The sequence below is a fragment of the Eretmochelys imbricata genome, chromosome 8, assembly GCF_965152235.1.
Source record: "Eretmochelys imbricata isolate rEreImb1 chromosome 8, rEreImb1.hap1, whole genome shotgun sequence".
NCBI lineage: Eukaryota > Metazoa > Chordata > Testudines > Cheloniidae > Eretmochelys > Eretmochelys imbricata.
In genome coordinates this window covers 30,776,873-30,799,703 of record NC_135579.1, presented here as the reverse complement: position 1 = coordinate 30,799,703, position 22,831 = coordinate 30,776,873, and the positions used below count along the sequence as shown (strand labels likewise).

The window sequence follows — 22,831 nt, the reverse complement described above, 5'->3', positions numbered from 1 at the left end:
TTTGAAGGTTTTCAATTTTAAGACTATTACTCTCCCCTTCAGCATACACGTGTCTTATTTTCACATATATGAATATTAACAGACTTAGCTATCTCTAACTAATCTATATATATAAAAAGCATTATGATAATAGAAGGAATTTTACCATTAACAATTAACGGTAAAATCACCATTTTTCACAGAACATGCAGGTATTTTTCCCTACAGAAAAGTATCTTGGCGCTTTGGCAGCAGACCCATAGCAAAGGGAAAATGCCCTTCCAAAAATGAGCCAAAGCTATATGCACATGCTCACAGCATCTGTATCTACAGTGAATAGGGCAAAGAGGACCTGGGATCTTCCCTAGCCTTTCCACTGACCATATATGTGACCGATTAAGCTTTCTGGGGTAGAGACTACCTCTCCCTGTATGCTTTACACAATGTTTTTAACACACTGTGGCCCCAAATTAATTGGGGCCTGTCAGCTGTACTATATTACAAAATAATGATGCATACTTATACCACACTAGACTGTAGAATCTGAGTACTTTCTACTCACCACTGGCAAGAAAGCCTTGAGAGATTAACCTCTATCTAGAATGCTTATAGATCCCAACTAAGTCATCCCAAATCAAGACTCCACAGAGAGTTAGAAAAACAAATCAAAGTGCCAACCGCTGACAGATCAGAAATACTCTGACCTCAGCTCAACTTTTTGTACAATATGGAAACCATGTTTGATGTTGCGTCTGAATTTGGTGATCTGTCATGATAAATGGCAAAGAAAGACTAAGTTTTCCTTAACTCATGCCCACATAGAGAGGAGGGCATATGTGTATGAGAGATAAAAATTAAGAACAAACATTCTCAGACATTAGGATGTAAAATCTGCATAAACAATACAAAGTACATTTTAAAGCTTTGATCTCCATTAGGGCACATATGTTCAAAGTGATGCTGGACTCAACCTATGAAATACTGGAATCACAAAAACAGGTTTAGTAGTCATATTATGGGTACAGCAGAATGATGCCTCCACAAGAAATCTGTCAATGGGGTCTATAAGCTTGTGGAACTACTGTAGTACCATTTGGATTTTGAAGACTGACTGTTGTGTCAATGGATCCCATTTTCTCTGCCTTTAGCACCATGGACAGCACTGTGCATCCTATTTAAAGGAAACTTTCTATTCCAGTCTGCAGTGAAGCTTGTTGGACCACAAGCTAGCCATCAGAAACCTGAGCCCAGAGCTTTACATCACATTCCCAGTTGTGTGTGCTTCAGATTAATATTTAACAACTGTTTACAGTGTAGATTTTCATCGACTTTCTCAGCATTTTCAGATGCTTCCTTCCCTCCCCTGCAGAATTATTTTCTTTGAAAATGTCACTGAAGTCCATAAATTTTAAAAAAGGGAAGTACAAGATCATTGGTAACACTGAAAGTTCCAATATATGAAGTCTAATTAAATTATAAATGACAAATAATACAGTCAGAAATGGAAGTCAATGAATTGAACCTCAGCTTTGATGAACTCAGTGACAATACAGTGCAAGACTAATGCTTGAAGGCAAAAATAAATTCTTAAATGCACATTAATATATTCTAATTGACCAAATTTGTCTAACTTCATTACGTATTCCTAGTTCATGCCAATGCTTACTTGTTTTAGATAAACTTCAACTTCATCTGATGCTATCCAACAAAGACCTTTATTATATTATACATAAAAGGATGAATGTTGTATGTATCACAGGTTTGTGCCTTGAGAATAATTCCCATTACCATTGTTTAGTATAGTTAATCAGGGATTGCCATCTACCATGCTTCCTTCCCCTCCCCCCATCACAAATACAGGTGACCTTCACTTAAAGTGAATTTCTTTAACTGAGCACTGGAAATGGTTAGAGACTTTCCTTCTGCATCGGGGTTTAGCCATGACTAGCTAACACATGGCTTAATTACAATGAAGTCTTGGTTACCCCCATGTTAGCCAACTCATATGGTCACAGTCCTCTTCTATGATGATCAAAGTCTGTAGTGAAGACAAAGCCTAAAGGAACATCCCAAAGAGTAGTGCTAGTTCTTTAAAAGCAGGGGAAATCATGGGGATAAGAGTCTGGACTCTACAGCAGAAAATCTATATTATCAAACACCACTTCAGACCCATTTACTGTGAACAGCCTTTGAGGTAGCACCAAAAGTGCCATTAATTCGTGGTATTGACTAACAAATGCATTGCACTGTATTTGGTCCCTAGTAACTCTTTCAATTACATGAACTGGTTGCTTCACAAGGGTCCAATTAATTTTTTTTCCAGACTGACACCTTTTTTCTTAAAATAAAAATAAATTAATCATTTAGAATATTGGGTTTTCTTTGTTCTAATTTTAAAAAAGAGGTTTGCTAAGATGGTTTTTAAATAAAAGACAGAAGTGTTAAACATACCCAATGCCAAGTTAAACACGATGAGCTCAGTTCCCTCCCTGCAGTTTGTCCGTTTGCCCCAATTAGGGAATTTAAAGACAGGAGCAAAGTTGCACTAATAGCATTTTGATTCATGTATCTATTTCAAGGCGGATTTTCTGTTACTTGAAACTTATCTAATGGACATTTCTTTTTTAATTTGACCTTTTTTACACTTTTAAATAGCTACCACTTCTTGTTTATAAAACAAAAAATTCAAATAATCCAAACCAAAAAGTACTGTTGAAGTCCTATTTCTGTAGTAGAATATATTGGAGTGATCAAAGAAAACAATTGTACTTTTCTATGAAGTAGCATAGTTCATTCAAAGAGCCTATTTTCTAGCTCACTCCATTCTCTAAGTGCATATTATTATTATTTATTATTATTTGTAAAACTGTAGTGCTTAGGAGCCATCTAGATGCTGTACCAACATGGACAGGAATCAGAGCCAGACTACAGCTTCCCTTCATAGATGTGTCTCTTTTAGAGAGCAAAGATGGAGGGAATATTTCTGCTTGACTTTCTACAAAGCATCAACCATACTGAACCTTGGTCTTCCTTGTTTCTACCAAGATACTTCTCGGAGTATTTGAGAAATTAAGTGGGAGCTGTTTCAACTAGCAATGGAAAGGACAAAGATGGTTGCATCTTACACAATATCAACTTTTCTGCTCGGTGTTTGTCTTGTGTGTGTTTTTCTAAGTTTTTAAAAAGATACTGACCAATTCTAACACCTTTTCACTGATTAATACCTTACTATAAGTTGATCCATCAGAGTCAATTGGTCTACTCGGAGCACAGTATGACAAAGTAAGGGCGGTAAAATTAGAACAAAAAGTATAGATTAACTAATTACTACTTTCCTGATGAGTTAGGGTATCATTCACTTCTAGGTACCATTCAGAATCCCAAAAGCTCCCCATTCATCCAACAAAATAAAGATGATTAGACCTAATATTATTAGTGTAAAAGCATGTCTCCTTTGTGGGTAAGGTACAGGGGTACTAATTCAGGCTTTTAAAATACTTTGCGCACTGAATCTTTTTTTTACCCTTGTTAAGTCAAAGGTAACAGACAGATGCTTTCAGCATCACAAGCATCAACAGGCAATACACACCAGATCAGGACAAAATAATACTTGCACTGAAAATTTACACAAATACCTTGAATTACATATTTCATTGTATGTATATATTTTGGTGCATAGGAATCTACTAAAAAGAAACCCGACTTATGAAAGATGTATAATGAAAACCCAGTTATAAGGTCACTTGCCCATGCCATATAAAGGCAAATAAGCTTCAATTCTTCAGCCCACTTAAGAAAATCTGCCTTTAAAAAAAAACTGACAGCGACAATATTTTTGCAAGGTTGCAGGTTTAAGCACGTGTCATGATTATGTAGCAGTATTTCCAATCTGAATATAAAATTACACAATTAGAAATCTCTTTTGGTTTTGGCATAAACAAAACTACTTCTGTTATAATCATTATCTACATGAATATTTCTAATATTAAAACTCTTGACATCAATAAACAGAAAAAAATGATAGACAGGGAGCATATGTCCTTGAAGCCTGTATGCTTAGGACAGTTTGTTGTCTGGCTGCTTCTTTAATACTCCACCTCTTCTATCATATTAATCACAGAAATACTGGCTGAGATTTTCAGAAGAGAGGAAGGGACTTAAATATAAGTCTTGTGTTTAAATTAACAAAAGATTAATCTAAATCCCATAGGCTGCTTTAAAAAAAATCTCCACTGCCATTTCTAAATAGCATGTAGTGCCTCAATATAAAAGTAATGAGTCCATTAAAAAATACAGATCAGTAAAATGGAATATAGGCAATGAAAGGATTAAGGACCAGATTCTGCAGCATGTCTGCCCACGCAATTGCCATGAAATCGTACTCAAATTGGACAGCTGCCTGCATTTTTGACCATTTACTTATGCTATTATGCAATTGCACACAAACACAGCCAGTAATTAGGTGCTTAGTTGTGTCCCTGACTTGTCTCAAAAATCCCATTGGTTTATGATCAATGTGTAAAACAGCTACTGTGGCAAAATGTTAAAAAAACTTGTGTTAGTGATGTCTGGATAAATTGCACAAACTTTGCATAAGCAAGTTTGTGTGACCTATGGAGGTTACTAAAGCAGCTCTGTAATTGTAATATTGCATAACATTTATTACATTTATATATTTATTATTAGCTCTAAGCACAAAAATTTAAATTCACTGTGGCAACAACCCTCAGCATTTACTGCATGGCATGCAGCACAATGGAGTTCTGGTGACTGATTATTCATGATTACAGATGGAGGGAAACAAGTTTGGGTTATCTGATTGGTGCAAATCTGCTGGTTGTTGTGAAAGGACATATATTATTCATCAAAGGGAGCATGCCTTAGTCATGGTACAGCTTTCCTGTGCATTTTAACACTACTGTTAGGGACTATGATTTATGACAGCTAATTATTTTTCATCTGTATTTTTTGTTGTTGCTGACCTGCTTGTTGAATGAATATTTTTTTTTATATTATATATATAATATATATATTCTAGACATCATGTTCATGCACAAACTTTATGCTAATGTGGGAAAAAATAGAGTGAAAAAGAAAAATGCTCAAGTTATATATAACTCAAGATGTTTCAGAAGCTGTCTTCCCTCAGTACTCCATATAGAGAAGAATGGTACAGACTTCAAGCTAGATGGAATACAGGCAATCTATCAGTTTTCAAGTACTTCATTTTCTGAATTTTCCACTGAGATGTATTCCCTCAACCATTTTTTCTCTGAAATCAGAACTTTATCATCACAAAGGGGGTTTATTTAAAACAAACAAAAATAAAAACATCCCACACATGAGTAGGCTGGGCAATCAACACTAGCACTTACAATAAATGAAAAACCATAACTAAAGTAACATTTCACAAGACCACCAAAAGGGCAAATATTCTTTTAAAAATTGTTGAAAGTCACTAACTTAAAAAAATAATAGAAAAAAGCGTTTAAAACATATCATGTCAAACTTCTTTTTAAAACTGTTTGAAATTTTCAACCAGCTCTATGTATTACCATAAACTCAGAGCCTCTACATGTAGCTCGAGCTCCTCCACGCTGCCCTATTGAAGCTTTCTTACCTGACAGGACGGCTTACACAGGAGACAGGATGCCATGGGCTCCATTCACAGCTGCATACTAACACTAGTGGCAAAGACAACAAACAGGGAACTATTACTGAAGCTGCTAGGAACAATTTTGTCTTGGAAATCCAAGAGATTTCAGAGGAAATATGCTGCATACACCAGTTGGTCACTGGTTCTGCCCCGGACCCCGCTGACTTTCAAATATAGGGTACTCAGTCTCAGGAGGATGTGGAAGCTATCTTTGCTTTGTTCTCACACAACATACCTGCCTGATTTTATAGCTTTCCCTATCATTTTTCGGTTCCCCTGTGTACCACCAAGGACAGAGCCTCTTAGAACCTCATAAGGTAACTTTCAATGACTACCAACCATTAGACCATGAGGATGTGGGAAAGACCCACTAAATAGACACTTGGGAAAGAATTCTCTGTAGTAATTCAGAGCCCTTGCCATCTAGTGTCTCATATCCAAGCACTGGAAATATTTGCTAATAGCAGGCATGGGTGGATCACATGCCACCAGAGACAGTTGCATCATTCCATCCCTTCCATAAACTTATCAAGCAGAGTCTTAAAACAAGCTAGGTTTTTTTGCCTCCACTACTTCCCTTGAAAGGCTGTTCCAGAACTTCACTTCTCTGATGGTTAGAAACCTTGGTCTAACCATCAGAGGCCAGTTTATATCCATTTCTTCTTGTGGCAACACTGCCACTTAACTTAAATAATTCCTCTCGCTGCCTGACATTTATTCCTCTGATGTATTGACAGAGAGCAATCATATCTCCCCTCATCTTTCATTTTGTTAGGCTAAACAAGCCAAGTTCCTTAAGTCTCCTCTCCTAAGGTAGAGTCTCTGTTTCTCTGATCATCCTAGTAGCCCTTCTCTGTACTGGTTCCAGTTTGAATTCAATCACGTCTGAATCTCCTACAGACTTATCCAGCTTTCAGAGAAATCACAGTCATTTCCCAGAAAATACAAGCTCTATTTTTGGAAGTAATCTAAGATTTGATACAAGAAAAGAGAGCAACTCAACACCTACACCTCACAGTCCCTGGTCTATCTGGGTCAGTCCTGTCTATTTGACTATAGGCATAGATACCAAAAACAGAAAAAAGGAAGGTAGAAATCCATCAAATGTCCTTTTAAAAAACCTCTCTATTGTTCTCAGAACCTAAGCCTCTTTTTGTGCTCCATCTAGCGCCCACTGAAAACAAATGAAATCTCTCCACTGACCTCAGAAGAGGTTGGATTGTGCTTGTTACCTCCAAATGTCCCAATACTTCAATGAGCTCCATTCAGGCAGCCTCTTATGCCCAGGTGGAGTTCTACTAGAGTCAACAGAAGTCTGTGCTGGCAAAGGAGACTGCTTATACATGGAGTTCATTGCAGGATGGGGCCAGAATCAGTTACCATCAAGGGCAAAGCACTCAAATGAAATTCTCACTTCAGTGTTGCCAGGAATTTTTAATGAGATGGGTAAACTGTGATCTCTTCCATGAGAAAATAATTTACTTCCTTTGGTAGTATACATTTGTAACCAATTGCAAAATCTTCACACTATTCACCCATGACAATACACCCTTTCCATAAATAGTTCCCCTCCCCCAAATGCAGGGTGGGGGGTGGCTGTCTTGAAAAATCAGCTTTAAATTTTCATGTTTCAGAGTAGCAGCCGTCTTAGTCTGTATTTGCAAAAAGAAAAGGAGTACTTGTGGCAGCTTAGAGACTAACCAATTTATTTGAGCATAAGCTTTCATGAGCTACAGCTCACTTCATCGAATGCATAAAGCGGAAAATACAGTGAGGAGATTTATATACACACAGACCATGCAAAAATGGATGTTTACCATACACATTGTAAGGAGAGTGACCACTTAAGATGAGCTATTACCAGCAGGAGAGCGGGGGTGGGGGGAGAGAAAACCTTTTGAAGTGATAATCAATGTAGGCCATTTCCAGCACATTTCCAGGAGTTAACAAGAACGTCTGAGGAACGGAGGGAGGGGGGATAAACAAGGGGAAATAGTTTTACTTTGTATAATGACTCAACCACTCCTAGTCTCTATTCAAGCCTAAATTCATTGTATCCAATTTGCAAATTAATTCCAATTCAGCAGTCTCTCGTTGGAGTCTGTTTTCGAAGTTTTTTTGTGGAAGAATAGTCACTTTTAGATCAGAAATCGAGTGACCAGAGAGATTGAAGTGTTCTCAGACTGGTTTATGAATGTTATAATTCTTGACATCTGATTTGTGTCCATTTATTCTTTTACGTAGAGACTGTCCAGTTTGACCAATGTACATGGCAGAGGGGCATTGCTGGCACATGATGGCATATATCACATTGGTAGATGTGCAGGTGAATGAGCCTCTGATAGTGTGGCTGATGTGATTAGGCCCTATGATGGTGTCCCCTGAATAGATATGTGGGCACAGTTGGCAACGGGCTTTGTTGCAAGGATAGGTTCCTGGGTTAGTGGTTCTCTTGTGTGGTTGCTGGTGAGTATTTGCTTCAGGTTGGGGGGCTGTCCATAGGCAAGGACTTGCCTGTCTCCCAAGGTTTGTCGTCCATCAGGATAGGTTGTAGATCCTTGATAATGCGTTGGAGAGGATTTAGTTGGGGGCTGAAGGTGACGGCTAGTGGCGTTCTATTATTTTCTTTGTTGGACCTGTCCTGTAGTAGGTGACTTCTGGGTACTCTTCTGTCTCTGTCAGTCTGTTTCTTCACTTCGGCAGGTGGGTATTGTAGTTGTAAGAATGCTTGATAGAGATCTTGTAGGTGTTTGTCTCTGTCTGAGGGGTTGGAGCAAATGCAGTTGTATTGTAGAGCTTGGCTGTAGACAATGGATCGTGTGGTATGGTCAGGGTGAAAGCTGGAGGCATGTAGGTAGGAATAGCAGTCAGTAGGTTTCTTGTATAAGGTGGTGTTTATGTGACCATCGCTTATTAGCACTGTAGTGTCCAGGAAGTGTCTCTCTTTTGCGGACTGGACCAGGCTGAGGTTGATGATGGGATGGAAATTGTTGAAATCATGGTAGAATTCCTCAAGGGCTTCTTATCCATGGGTCCAGATGATGAAGATGGCATCTATATAGCGCAAGTAGAGTAGGGGCATTAGGAGACGAGAGCTGAGGAAGCGTTGTTCTAAGTCAGCCATAAGAAATGTTGGCATACTGTGGAGCCATGCGGGTATCCATAGCAGTGCCACTGATTTGAAGGTATACATTGTCCCCAAATGTAAAATAGTTATGGGTAAGGACAAAGTCACAAAGTTCAGCCACCAGGTTTGCCATGACATTATCGAGGATAGTGTTCCTGACAGCTTGTAGTCCATCTTTGTGTGGAATGTTGGTGTAGAGGGTTTCTACATCCATAGTGGCCAGGATGGTGTTTTCAGGAAGATCACCGATGGACTGTAGTTTCCTCAGGAAGTCAGTGGTGTCTCAAAGATAGCTAAGAGTGCTGGTAGCGTAGGACCTGAGGAGGGAGTCTACATAGCCAGACAATCCTGCTGTCAGGGTGCCAATGCCTGAGATGATGGGGTGCCCAGGATTTCCAGGTTTATGGGTCTTGGGTAGCAGATAGAATACCCCAGGTCGGGGTTCCAGGGGTGTGTCTGTGAGCAAATGCTGTAGTTTCTTTTGGTAACCCTCAGTGGGATCAGAGGGTAATGGCTTGTAGAAAGTGGTGTTGGAGAGCTGCCTAGCAGCCTCTTGTTCATATTCCGACCTATTCATGATGACAACAGCACCTCCTTTGTCAGCCTTTTTGATTATGATGTCAGAGTTGTTTCTGAGGCTGTGGATGGCATTGTGTTCTGCACAGCTAGGTTATGGGGCAAGTGATGCTGCTTTTCCACAATTTCAGCCCGTGCACGTCGGCGGAAGCACTCTATGTAGAAGTCCAGTCTGCTGTTTCGACCTTCAGGAGGAGTCCACCTAGAATCCTTCTTTTTGTAGTGTTGGTAGGAAGGTCTCTGTGGATTAGTATGTTGTTCAGAGGTGTGTTGGAAATATTCCTTGAGTCGGAGACGTCGAAAATAGGATTCTAGGTCACCACAGAACTGTATCAAGTTTGTGGGGGTGGAAGGGCAGAAGGAGAGGCCCCGAGATGGGACAGATTCTTCTGCTGGGTTAAGAGTATAGTTGGATAGATTAACAATATTGCTGGGTGGGTTAAGGGAACCATTGCTGTGGCCCCTTGTGGCATGTAGTAGTTTAGATAATTTAGTGTCCTTTTTCTTTTGTAGAGAAGCAAAGTGTGTGTTGTAAATGGCTTGTCTAGTTTTTGTAAAGTCCAGCCACGAGGAAGTTTGTGTCAAAGGTTGTTTTTTTATGAGAGTATCCAGTTTTGAGAGCTCATTCTTAATCTTTCCCTATTTGCTGTAGAGGATGTTGATCAGGTGGTTCCGCAGTTTCTTTGAGAGCGTGTGGCACAAGCTGTCAGCATAGTCTGTGTGGTATGTAGATTGTAATTGATTTTTTACCTTCAGTCCTTTTGGTATGATGTCCATCTGTTTGCATTTGGAAAGGAAGATGTCTGTCTGTATCTGTACAAGTTTTTTTCATGAAGTTGATAGATATAAATCTCCTCACTGTATTTTCCACTTTATGCATCCGATGAAGTGAGCTGTAGCTCACGAAAGCTTATGATCAAATAAATTGGTTAGTCTCTAAGGTGTCACAAGTACTCCTTTTCATTTTCATGTGGTTTGAAACCAAAAAAATGCTTTGCTTTCCTAAAAACCAATTAAATGCTCCTTTTTGCATTAGCATTTTGGACATTACAAAACAGTCAGATGTGACGTTTGGACCCAGATCGGAGATTCCCCAAGGTTTGGCCATGCTTGGATCACGGTTTTTGGCGCAGTGCCATCTGATTTTTATACTGTATTTTGGTCCAATAGAAATAAAATGGTGCACTTCAACTAAAAATATTTTCCCTACAGCAAACATTTTGCATTTCATGGAATAAAATCAAGCATTCTATACAAGCTAAGAAAGTCTCATCAGAATATGCATATGTCAAAAAAACTAGTATTTTAAAACAGCCTATCCTAATCATATTTATTTTTGTACAATATTAAGATAAAATGAGGATTTTCTGCAAAAAACTTACCCAGTTGAATAACGCTGGAAGACATTCTTGATATTTTGTTACAATTGGACATATAATTGGATTCTTTTTGGGTTCACCATCACTAGAAACTTATTTATGACCTAGTAAGTTGAAATTTATAGAACTTTCAGCAGGTAAGAAAACCATGTTTTGCCCTCTGACAACGTCCATTGGACAAATCTGTCAAGAAGCTGTGTGGTCATTTGGAACAAACTCCACATTAAAAAAATACTCTTTATATAACAAAGGGGAAAATTGGATTTAAGCTGTGTTTATGTTTTCTTTTTTAGCTATTTGGTTTTGAGATTAGAGAAAAGAAAAGCCCACACTAAGGAGTTTTTATATATTTATTTGTTTATGCGTAAATTCATAAAAGCATGAGCCCATTCCCTATACGTCTGGGCACATTTAGATTGCCCAGGAGGATTGCCTATCTTAGCAGCGTTCAAAGAGCCCACACTGTGTTGAAATAGCCTCTCATATGTGGACATTCTTTCAGTAATTTTTTCCCATCATTAATACCCTAAGAACTTTCAAACAAAGCATGAATATTCCTTTTGGAACTCCTGATACTTTTCTTGGTAAATTTTACAGAAACCTGTATTTGAAGACTTCAGAAGAAGCAGTGTTCCAATTGCATTTACAAACTAACTGCAACCCATTCTGAACTTCTATTTACTTGTCAACAGTAAAAGCTTTGCAGTATGTTATGTATTAATAGACACTTTAGCAGTTTCATTGTAGTCTGTAATGCTTGAAAATCAAGTAGCTTAGAAAGGCCTTAAGCAATAAACTCACACTGTGGTCAGGTATCAAGTAGCAACATTTTCTGAAGACTTCATATTATTTTGAAGCAATGCTTAGAATGAAATTACAAAAGTGCAATCTACAAATAAGTATAGAAATGAACAAATGCAAGAAAAATAAATTTATCTTGCTTAGGACAAAGCAAAATTGACTTTCCAGTCTCTTTTCCCATTAAGCTGAAAGCCATACATTCAGTCCCCTTGAAGTCACTGAAACTTATCTAGTGCTTCTCGGAGATTGAGTTCAAAACCAAGTAAAGGGAATAAACTATGTTTAATTCATTATTAAAAGGTGATAGGGGCAGTAGGACTCCTCTGGTACAGAATATCTGAAAATTGGTGAAGGTTTCTCCACAAGATGCTCTAGACTCAGGTCTTTAGTTTACAAATCCAATTATCCTTTCTGGCTGCAGAACTACCAAAGTCAACTAGTACAATGTGCTCTTAACACACTCTGAAGATAGAGTGGCAAGATTTTTTACTTTCTTTTTAACAAGCTGCTGATTTTAAAACTTAAGAGCGACTACATCATAATCCCAAGTGTCCAATATCTAATTTTACAACTTTTCATGTTAGTCTAAAACAGTTTTGAAATTACAATAGTCCCTGTGAATTATGGCCTTGAGCAGATTCTGGGTGACCTTTGTTGAGAAGAAGTGGTTACTTATCTTAGGGTAAACTGATGGGCTTCAAGATGTTGATCCCACAGGAGGACACATGCACCTCATGCATGCAAAACTGTAGTCTTTTCAATAGCACTACCTTTTGGGGCCACATATACTTTGTGATTCCTCACAATTCTGAGAGAGAGCACTAAGGGTGAAAAGCAGCAACCTTCCCTCAATACCTTCACAGTCCAAAACCAGTGTTTACCAAGGACCCCAAAATGCAGGGATGGAGTGGGGGTTGTGGGATCCACATTGACAACATCTCAAAGAGCTAGCTACCTTAACTTGGGTTACTTGGGATTGCAGCGTGGCCCTAGAATCCTTGAGTGGAGTGCTCCATCCACTCAGAAACTGAAAAGCTCCATCCCATCAAATGACAAGTCTTCTATGATACCTAGCACCTCCTTAGGAACACCTGATGCTTGCAGCCAGAAGACTCTTCACAGTGTCACAAGCATGGTGGCCATTGACCTGGCAACCATGTCCGACTCATCCATTGCCACTTGTAAGGCTGTTCAACCCTGTATCCTTTGGGACCTTGGATAAGACAGGGCCACTATCTCATAAGAAATTTATATTTCACCAACAGAGCTTGATTGTGGTTTTAGGATCTTCCTTTATGGATTTGGATTTTTCTTGTATCACAGATACCACCAGAGGTCATAGGTTAGAATGGACATAAAATTGTTCAAAACCTCTGTCTGGTACTTCGTAGCTGTTCTCAGTCCTCTTAGATATTGGAAGAAGAGTATCTGGAGTCTCACAGAGTCCCCTCACTGGCTCATTAATGGGGAGTCCAGTCTTGGCTGGACTTAAAGGGGTCAGGATGTCAAAGAGCTTGTGGGAGTTTTCCTGGATTATCCAGGTCTTGATATCTATGGTTTCTGTGATTCAAGCCAATAGGTCCTGGAATATTTCAAAATCATCTGGTGCGGTGTTACTGCTTCATCTAGTGACAATGATTATTCCTCAGGTGTTGAATGAGGCTGTTAGTTTTCTTCTAGTGCCACCTCACTCAGTTTGTGGTGACCATTATTTGGCTCTTGCATGGGAGGTCTGGCTAGTGATGTCGAGGGGGAAGGAGATCTCCTTCAACAGGTGGGAAAGGGATCAGCTTTCAGGTGTGTGAAGGTGGTCCCCGGGATGGCCAAGGTGGAACATTGTACAGGTATGAGCTTGGTTGAGGTTGGTCTGCCAGTGCATATGTATTTAGGCTGTGTCGGTACTCTAAACAGACAGGCTTTCTGTGGGACCTCCTCCGAATTCACCCTCACAGGGGAGATTAATCTCTGCTCAACACTGGTGATAATGAATGGCTTGGTGAAGGTGATAGTATTTCCTTGAATGGCATGACCTTAGCATGGGGGTGCTGAAACAAACAGTCTCAGGACTGAGGACGTCTCAAGGAAGAGATATAGACACCTCTGCCAGAATGGACCTTGAGACCATGATGCTCAAGTCTGTGGGGCCAGGGCCAGCATCTAGGTCATTACTGCACCACAGCATTCCTGCACTGCACTAGCAGCCAGCCTTGGTTCTGAGCCCCTCAGGTAATCAAGGGGTTGCAAGGTTTGTCGTTAGAGGATGGGTATTTTAGATCCTCCTTGTGAGGTGAGTTGTGTCTGGAGCTGTGCTTCTGTTCATATTTCATGCAGCCCTCCCTCTCCACACCAGTCTTCAGTGCTGGGGTCTTTGGCACCAATTTCCTTTTCAATGCTGCCTTTTTCCCCACTGCCAGATTTAGGTGTGAGGTTCCTGCTTGAGGGGGTAATGCTAGTCAAGATTGAGTTCAGCAGTAAATCTGGTTTGGCAGCCACTGTGTTCTCAAGATTTGTGGTAAACTCATGGGCAATATGAGTGAGGTAAATTTTTTTTATTGGACGAAACTTATGTTGTTGAAAGAGAGAAGCTTCTGCACTTACACAGAGCTCTTCTTCTGTGTAAGCTCAAAAGCTTGTGTCTTTCTACAACAGATTTTGGTCCAATAAAAGATATGAACTCACCTACCTTGTCTAATACCCTGGGACCAGGATGGCTACAACACTACAAACAATAATTAGATGGAGTTTAATATGAGCGACTCAGGACTTACAGGTTCAGAAGGAGGAGAAGGAAAAGCAAATTGAATATAGGTCTAGTATGTAGCTTTCTGCTAAGCCAAATGGGCAGGGGCCATGGCTTCTGCTTAGGGGGATGAGGTCATTGCAGGACAGACAGGATTTAAATCCTGAAAGATCAGAATCCATCATCAGGCATGGTGGATGGTGCGAAGCACCTAACCCTGGTGTATCAGAATAGTCCAGTTTTTTTTTTAAGTCCATCACTACTTCTTTATGTAAAGAAAATTCCAACTGTACATTGTGGTAAAGAAAAGAATGAACTCTTCAAGAGGTCAGTGAAAAGAATGGTAGCAAATGCGTATTGACAATGAAAGGCATTATGGCATAACCACAAGGTGGCACTGTATAAAGGGATTGTTAGTGGAAAATCAAAGGGTGGACACTGATACGTGGTCTCGGTTAAGATGGATTTGTGGAACCTGAAAGCATTCATAGACTTCGAAATTTGTTTTACATTTTAACCACACTTGACAATCTCCATGAAGAGTCCTACAGTCAAGAGGATTGAGATCCAGTGTGATGGTTTAGTTCTATTTCTAATCTCCCCTCATTACAAATCGCTCTAGCATTTCTTCAGAGCTACGTGTGCCTGTTGCAATACATATTTTAGAGCAGCAGAATAAGCTTAGGTGTAAGACCAGAAGGAAGGAAGGACAGAAATAAGAGAGACACTGGGCAGTTCAGTTTAACCCATTTGAAAACTTAACAAAATGAGTGCAATGCTACTGTCCACTTGCTTACCTAGTCAAACTCAGCTCTGCTCCTGAGGACCTGTCAAAGTCTTTCTACCAGAACATTTCAGCAGACAAAAATCAAAGATACATAGCAAAATAAATCTAAAAAACCCTGTAGCCTTCCCTAGGACATACAAAGGCACTGCCCACAGAACAGATGAACAATGCACATTTGGAGCCAACAGGCTTAGCTGAATCTGAAGTAGGACTAACTCACCATCCTGGAGAACCTCCTTATGCTAAGACACATCCCCTCTGCCTCCTTTACCGCCTACAGACTTCAGAGATCTGTGCAGTGACATGCCCCTCTGGTACAGGAAGAGTCCTGTACGTTCTGGAATAACAATGGCCACATTCAAAGCTCAAAAGGAACAAAAACTCTTCCCTCTTTCCTGGGATCAATCCTCTGCAGACTCTTCACTCCTCTTCCAGACTCTGCAGAATTCTCTCTCACTCTGTTAAAGAGCTTTCTCCCTGGAGGTCTGGCTCCTCCCGAGCTTCTGACCCTCAGGACTTCTTCCCTGGGGTCCCTTCTCCCAGATCTGCTTTAGGGGGTCTCCCTATCACCAGCTGCCTGCTCCTTTCAGGAACTGTCCCAGGGTGCAAGCTCCTTCCAGCTGGCTCCTCTGTAGTTCCCTTCCCAGGGAAAGAAAACTTCACCACAACCTCTCTCCCAGGTCTCCTCTCTATATTGCCCATTTTATCAGTATCTTTGCTGTGTGCTGTTCCTCAAAACACACAGCTGTTCACTCCAGGCACTAGGTTGTTTTTTTAACTGCAGTTCTGAACAATTTTCTCCAAGAGTCTGTGGCATAATATGGTACTGTGTGAAAGTAATGCAAGATACTCAGGTAACAAGACTGCTGTGTAAAAGTTTTCCATATAAGATGGTATCCAAAACCCAGGAGAATCAAGTCCAAAAACTACCATTAGACAGTTAAAACACGGAGTTACAGTTCAGGCATAAGTATATAGTTAATATGACTCTTATAACTATCTTATCGGTATATCATGCCTCCTGTATATACTTCTAAAAGTAATTGTCCATTCAAATATCAAGAGGGACATGCCTACAGAAAGGATTTGGCCTGCAATATTGGCTCAAGGGGGCTTTGGGAAACAAAGGAATGATGCTCTGTCAGCTTTTCCTAATTCTACGTGTGGAAGGTGGTCTAAAATGTAAGAGCCATTGTGGATAGTTCTCTGAAAACATCTGCTCCATATGCAGCAGTCATCAAAAAAGCTAACAATATTAGGAACCATTAGGAAAGGGATAGATAAGATAGAGAATACGATGCCACTATATAAATCCATGGTACACTCACATCATGAATACTGAGTGCAGTTCTGATCTAAAAAAAAAGACAGTGTTGTAAAAAGTATATAGAAAGGCAAGCAAAATGATCAGGGGTATGGAACAACTTCCATATATGGAAAGATTAAAAAGACTGGGATTGTTCAGCTTGGAAAAGGCATGACTAAGGGGGAATGTGATAGAGGTCTATAAAAATCAATGATATGGAGAAAGCAAATAGGGAAATGTTATTTCCCCCTTCACATAACGTAAGAACCAGGGATCACCCAATGAAATTAATAAGCAATAGGTTTAAAACAAACATGAGGAAGTGCTTCACACGAGGCATTCAACTTGTGGAACTTGTTGCCGGGGCTGTTATGAAGTCCAGAAGTATAACTAGGCTCAAAAAAGAATGAGAGAAGTTCACAGAGGAGAGGTGCATCAATGGCTATTACCAAAGAGGATCAGGGATGCAACCTCAACCCACCACAGACTGCCCAACCTCTCCAACAATTCAGGATGGCAGGGTGCAACATGAAGTAAGCCGCCCCTACATAAGTTATTAGTTTTTCAACTCAACTTTTCTTTTAAAAATAGGTAGAAGCTTTTTGTTCTTCTCACAGCTGTGATACAATGGACCTGTTATTGATATCTTTTTGTCTAGTTTATCACGCACAACACCACTGACAAGTTGAAGCAAGAGGAAATGTTTATGAATGTGTATTTTTTCTGTTAGACAAACAGTGTTAGCAGGAATCAAATGCTAACAAGACTGTGAGCCACTCAATACTTGTCTGAAGGGCAAATATAAAGAGTTTTTGTGGCCTATAAATTTTAATACAAATATAAAGCTGGTGATTTTATCTAGCACTCTGAAAAGATGGAGATTGTCTGCCCCCCCCCCCCCACCCAAGAGGGGCAGTTATTTGTCTTTTTTAAAAGGGATCAACAGCCAATAATTGTGCAACTTCTGCTGTGTTGCCTGTTTCCATAGTTCAGTTTCCTTGTCTGCAGCCTTACTTACTAAAGATTTTCCATCAGTAAAAAAGATTTAGAAGGCTTTTTTGAGCCACAAGGAAGAAACAAAATCAAGTCAGCTTCTTGGGTTAAGACCCCAAAAAGCCATACATCTTATCAGGTGAATCAAAAGAATCCTTTGCTATTTTACAAACAAAATTAGATATTAACCAGCAAAAAATGTATTCAAACAGTTAAAATGGTAAATAGAAATACCAGTGTGTGGTCAACAAAAACACCTTTATCAGTAACACCGGAAAATGGGGAAACAGTGAAGTTTAGATTTTTCCAAACAAAGTACTGACTTGCCTTGCCGAGCTGCAGAATTCTCTTGCCTGTGTTATACTTAGCATGGGCTCTGACAGCACAGGCTCACTGCTCACCTTCAGCGGGACTATCTGTTTGGACCAGCACGGGAGAGAGCTGTTGTAGTAGCCAGGCAAGGTACTAACAAATTTCAACAGGACTTTATTTTTTAAAGTGGAAACCTCTTTTCCAAGCTGCTGCTGCACTCTCAGTAGCTCTCCCTCAGCCTCTTCAACTCCTCCCCCCTCCTTCCTGTTTCCTGTCCTTTCAGATTCCCAACAGCCAGTGCTCCCAATTCTAATAATTACAAGCAACCTCTAACCACCACAAAAGCTCAGCTAATGTTTATATTGTGGCAACTGTACACACAATCTTTTAGCCAAAAAACAGCACAAGTACTTCCCCACAGTAAGATTTTTCTTTTATTTTCTTTGTAAGGTGAAATCTATTTTCTTCTTACCTAGGGAAAGAATATTTTGAGCACTAAAGTTTGCTACATTTGTGGGGTGCTCCACTCAAAGAACCTGTGCTTTGCTTTGAGGATATAACTATTTAAGTAATATAATTTATTACCATAATTACAAACGCATTTTCATTTATAAAACTCAAGTTAATCTGTGCTTTTAGTTCATAGCAATTTTCCTGCACAGAAAGTGAATAGTTATGTAAATTATTCCCTCCATTTTAAAAAAAAATAAAAATCTACGGGTAGCCACTTTAATACAGTATCAGATGGGAAACTAGATTACCTCCAACACTGATGTTCCCAAAAGCACCACTATCGCTTCTGCATCATGCTGTCCAGCATGGACAAAAATAATACGCTGGAAAATGTGTTTGCGTCAGCTGTGCAACAAAAGCAGTACTACTGCTTTAAGAAGAGTCTTCATTTTAATGCGCTCAGAGGAGCTGTCTTGTCCGTGAGGAAAATGTAATTTTAGGTACGGGTGTAGTGCAGATTATGGTGTGGGAAAGGTAACTGTTTGAAGATTTGCATGACCTGGAGAATTCCAAGGATCAAGATATCCTAAGTGATTTTTCAAGGACTGCACTGATTGGGATTATAGGACTCACAAAAATAAAATAACGGAAAGCTACCAATGCACTGCAAGGACACCAAAATGAAGAATGGTGGTAAAAGTAGTCACAGTAGTTTTTCCCTGACAAAAAAGAAAATTATTCCCCAAGGTTGAAGAAACAAATGAACTGAAGCCTAAAAGCCGTTTTCGTTAGTAGTTGTACAGGTCTTGTAAAAAAAGTGATTATAACCTGATGTGACATGCAAAGGGCCCAAAACACTTAATGCAGTTCAAACATATGCCAGATAAGGGATTTTCGTTATACATAATGAGCATCTCTCCAAACTATTAGAAAGCATGTAAGAGAGAGTAAATAAAGAGTTAAAAAAGAGTTCTATCTAGAAAATCTGTTTTGACAATCAAAAGGCAAAAACCTATGCCTTGCATAGAAGTTTGTTCACTGACAGCAGTTTTCAGAAGGCCTTTTGAAGAATTAAAGAGCCCTTGTTACCTATCCACTAGTGCACTTTTAATTCCCAGCTTTGTTTCACTCACCTTAACTTTCCTGAGTGTTCCTGCGTAGATATGCCCTTAATGACCATCCAGATGCATCACCACCACACCAGCCCATATGGAATTATTCAGACAAGAATCTTTATGTTTAATGCTTTTTATATAGAATTTTATATAAAAGTGTTCGGATAAATAATTTGTAACTAGTAGTTCATTACTACTTTTGCCATAGCATTATTATATGAAAGCTGTTTGAGAGATGCCAACGATATTAATTTAGGAAAGAGATGGCAACTGAGGTTATAAACAACAAACATCCTCTCCATGGTTAAACTTTATTTACTCATTTCACCAGCCTCAAGCATCGAAGCTTCTGCTTGAACGCTGCGTCAGAGCTCATTTTAGCATTGTCAAAACACTGTCTCTCATATAAACAGCACCTCAAATAGCACTGAGGAAGAGGACTCTGTGCTCAAGATAACTGAGTGAATTGACTAAATACACTTGATGGGTGGTTATAATGGCTGACTTTGATTTCACCATTCTGGGTGAAGCTCACATTGAGTTTAAAAGTTTTTTTGTTTTTTTGTTGTTGTCGTCGTCTTTTTAAATTAAGCATTGCAGATGACACAGTTAGTTTGTTTTTAACAACATGTAGATCCTACACAAAACTACCAAGAGACACATTAATGTTACTACAGGGATAACTGTGTTGGCAGGGTAAGGAAAGGAGGTTCTCTGAGGTTCCTGTGCCCCAAGCAAATTGCCAGTAACACACCAGGGAGCGAAGATGCACTGATTGGCAGCCCTTACCTCATGTGCTTAAAAGCAGCAGTCCACTCTCCCATCCCAAAACCCACAGAACAGGAGTATAGAGATTAAGGCCCTGGCTACACCTAGGTCACATCCTGTCTAGAATGATGTACAATGCTGGATGCTCCCTTAACCCTTTTACTCCTGGAGCATACTCAATCAAGTGCCCTTCTTTGAATCAGTATGAGGGGTTGCTATAACAGACCCAAAAGAAGGTTGACATGCCTAGCCCCAGAGGAATCCTCCCAATACAGAGGAGTTAAAGGTCTCATATCCCTTTAAAAGATTATTTTAAGAGTCAGTTAGCTACTCTCCTTCCACGGTAGGTTCGAAATACTTGGATTGATTCTCTGGCTCTGAATATGCTGGAATAGAATGATGGAGAGCTCTGTTTATCAGCAAAGGAAATATTTGGCTGGAGACTCTAATAGATCTTAGCTAAAAGCATTAGGCAGAAAACAGATTGAACCAAGTAATACCCTCAGTAAGATCAGAATTAGATTTAGGGTGCTGCTGCTTGAAATCTCTGGATGTTGTTACAGTTGGCAACACCTGGTGTTGCCTGGAGATGAGGAGGAGTTCAAATCTTCACAGCCTGATGTGCTGTGTACCACTTGCTGGTATCTCTGTAGACCCCACACCTATATGCTCAGTTCAGTTGCACACAGATACTGAATATACTTACACTGAGTAATTTCTTGGAGTTAACCCAGCATATTCCCTATACTGCTCGTCAGTAACATTACCTGTTCCTTCCCATACAAGCATTTTTATCCTAACACTTTCCTTTTGGCTTTGTAACTTGTGACTTACCAGCTATAATACAACCAACTAGAAATATGATAAAGAGACTTTCATATTCATTGCAGCCTCCTACAAGCACTCCTCTGTACAACATCTCTAGCCAAAAGAGTTTTTGTTTCTGGCAAATTGTCTGCAACTACTGCTACTTCTTAAATCACTCTGGATATATTTACTGCAGTTCAATTATGTACACAAACCTTTGATTGTAGATTAGATGCTGTTTCACTTAGATTTAATAGCCTGGAACAAGGTGCTGATTTGGTTAATCTGCAAGGTTTTAATGATAAGCTAGTAGTCAAAAATCAAAGGCTAAGTGCATGAAAACAATAACAAGAGTACTGATTAAAGACTGCATAATATTGCATAGAAAACTTGAAAATTTTTCATGTTATGCAACACTTCATGATTGCTAAATTGGTTAAACAGTCCCCAATGTCCTGAAAACACAATGGACTTTAGATGAAGTATCTTGTTACTATTTTAGCTAACAATCCAAGTCTTGCCCTCAACAGCATGCACCCTATAGAAGCTCTATGACAGTGCTGCATTTCCATCTGTCCATAGTGCTTAAATCTGTGCCTATGACTATTCTGGGAACCTTGTACAATGTGATGAGCAAAAGCATTCCACTCTTGGCATATTCCTCTACAACGCCATACAGAGTCACTGTTGTTGTTGTCAAGTTCCCAGGAGCATGACAGATTTGTTTTATAAATTGTCAGAAGTGGGAACACTGAGCAACTAGCAGCTCATTGGAGCAGACTAGGTGCCCTTTCCAAGTTACTGAGGCTTGTTCAGCTCCAATATGAAGCCGAGAGAGCAACAAGCTTAGCTATTCCTACAAAGTATGGAATAGAACCTTATTTGTTACTTGTACAGAGAGGCAAAGTTCTTGGAACTGAGGTTAATGAAGCCAATCAGTCAATTAGGCCTGATGTACAATACTTCCTTTGGCAAAAAGTTCCCACCTGTGGTAGCAACAGTGGGAGTACTAGCACTGACAAGGCTGTTGTGAGCACTGGCATTTTTAACACAGAGGTAAGTGACAGTGTTAAAAGCCACTGAGCCCTTCCTGCTCGGTAGCTTCCATTATAGCTTCTTGTGGAGGAGCTACACGGCGGGTGAACTAAAGAGATTAAATTTGCTAGTATAGCAAAGTCAAAAAATATCTTCCCCTTTAACGAAGGCAAAAAGAACGTACAGCAGTGACTTAACCTCAATTTCTCCGAAGACTCAAATAGACTAATTAAAAGATTTATTCATGAGAGAGAGAGAGAGAGAGAGAGAGAGAGAGAGAAAAACCCAAATAAAAACACCTGGGACAACCCATCAATAATTTTATACTCAGGAAAAAATTCAGCTGAGTTGCTGCAGGTAATGAAAGTGATATTTTACATTTCTGGTTATTTTTCCCCTCTCCCCTCACATGTGGCAGGCCCACATGTTAGAAGCACAGTCTATTAGAAGTGTCCTCCCCACCTTTTTCCCAACCCCACAGTGTTATCAATGCTGTCATAACACTGTTATCCTTTTAAAAGGGACATGACCTGGTTTCTCCATTCATGTGATTATTGGTCTTGCTAGGGTTGCCAACTTTCCAATTGCAGAAAACTGAACACCCTTGCCCTGCCCCCCCCACCTTGCCCCTTCTCCAAGGCTCAGCCTCCCTCACTCCATCCCCCCCTTCCTCTGTTGTTCACTTCCCCCACTCTTGATCACTCACTCATTTTCACTGGGATGGGCAGGGGGTTGGAAGGAGATGAGGGCTCTGGGCTGTGAGTGTGGGCTCTGGGGTGGGGCCACAAGTGAGGGGATTCAGGGTATGGGGGGGGTCATCTCCAGGCTGGGGTAGGGTTCAGGGCACAGGAGGGAGGGCTCCAGCTGGGGGTGAGGGCTGTGATATGGGGCTGGGGATGAGAGGTTTGGTGTTCAGGAGAGGGCTCTGGTCTGGGGCCAAAGGGTTCGGAGTATGGGAGGGATGCAGGCTCTGGGAGGGAGTTGGGGTGCAGGAGGG

At 40.0% G+C, this 22,831-nt stretch overlaps 1 protein-coding gene across 1 annotated transcript in view; it reads right to left on the bottom strand.

Moving 5' to 3' along the window:
- The window catches only part of DOCK2 (dedicator of cytokinesis 2), a 505,601-nt gene that overhangs the window by 336,579 nt on the left and 146,191 nt on the right, over positions 1-22,831 (bottom strand). The gene's annotated exons all lie outside the window — the stretch shown is intronic.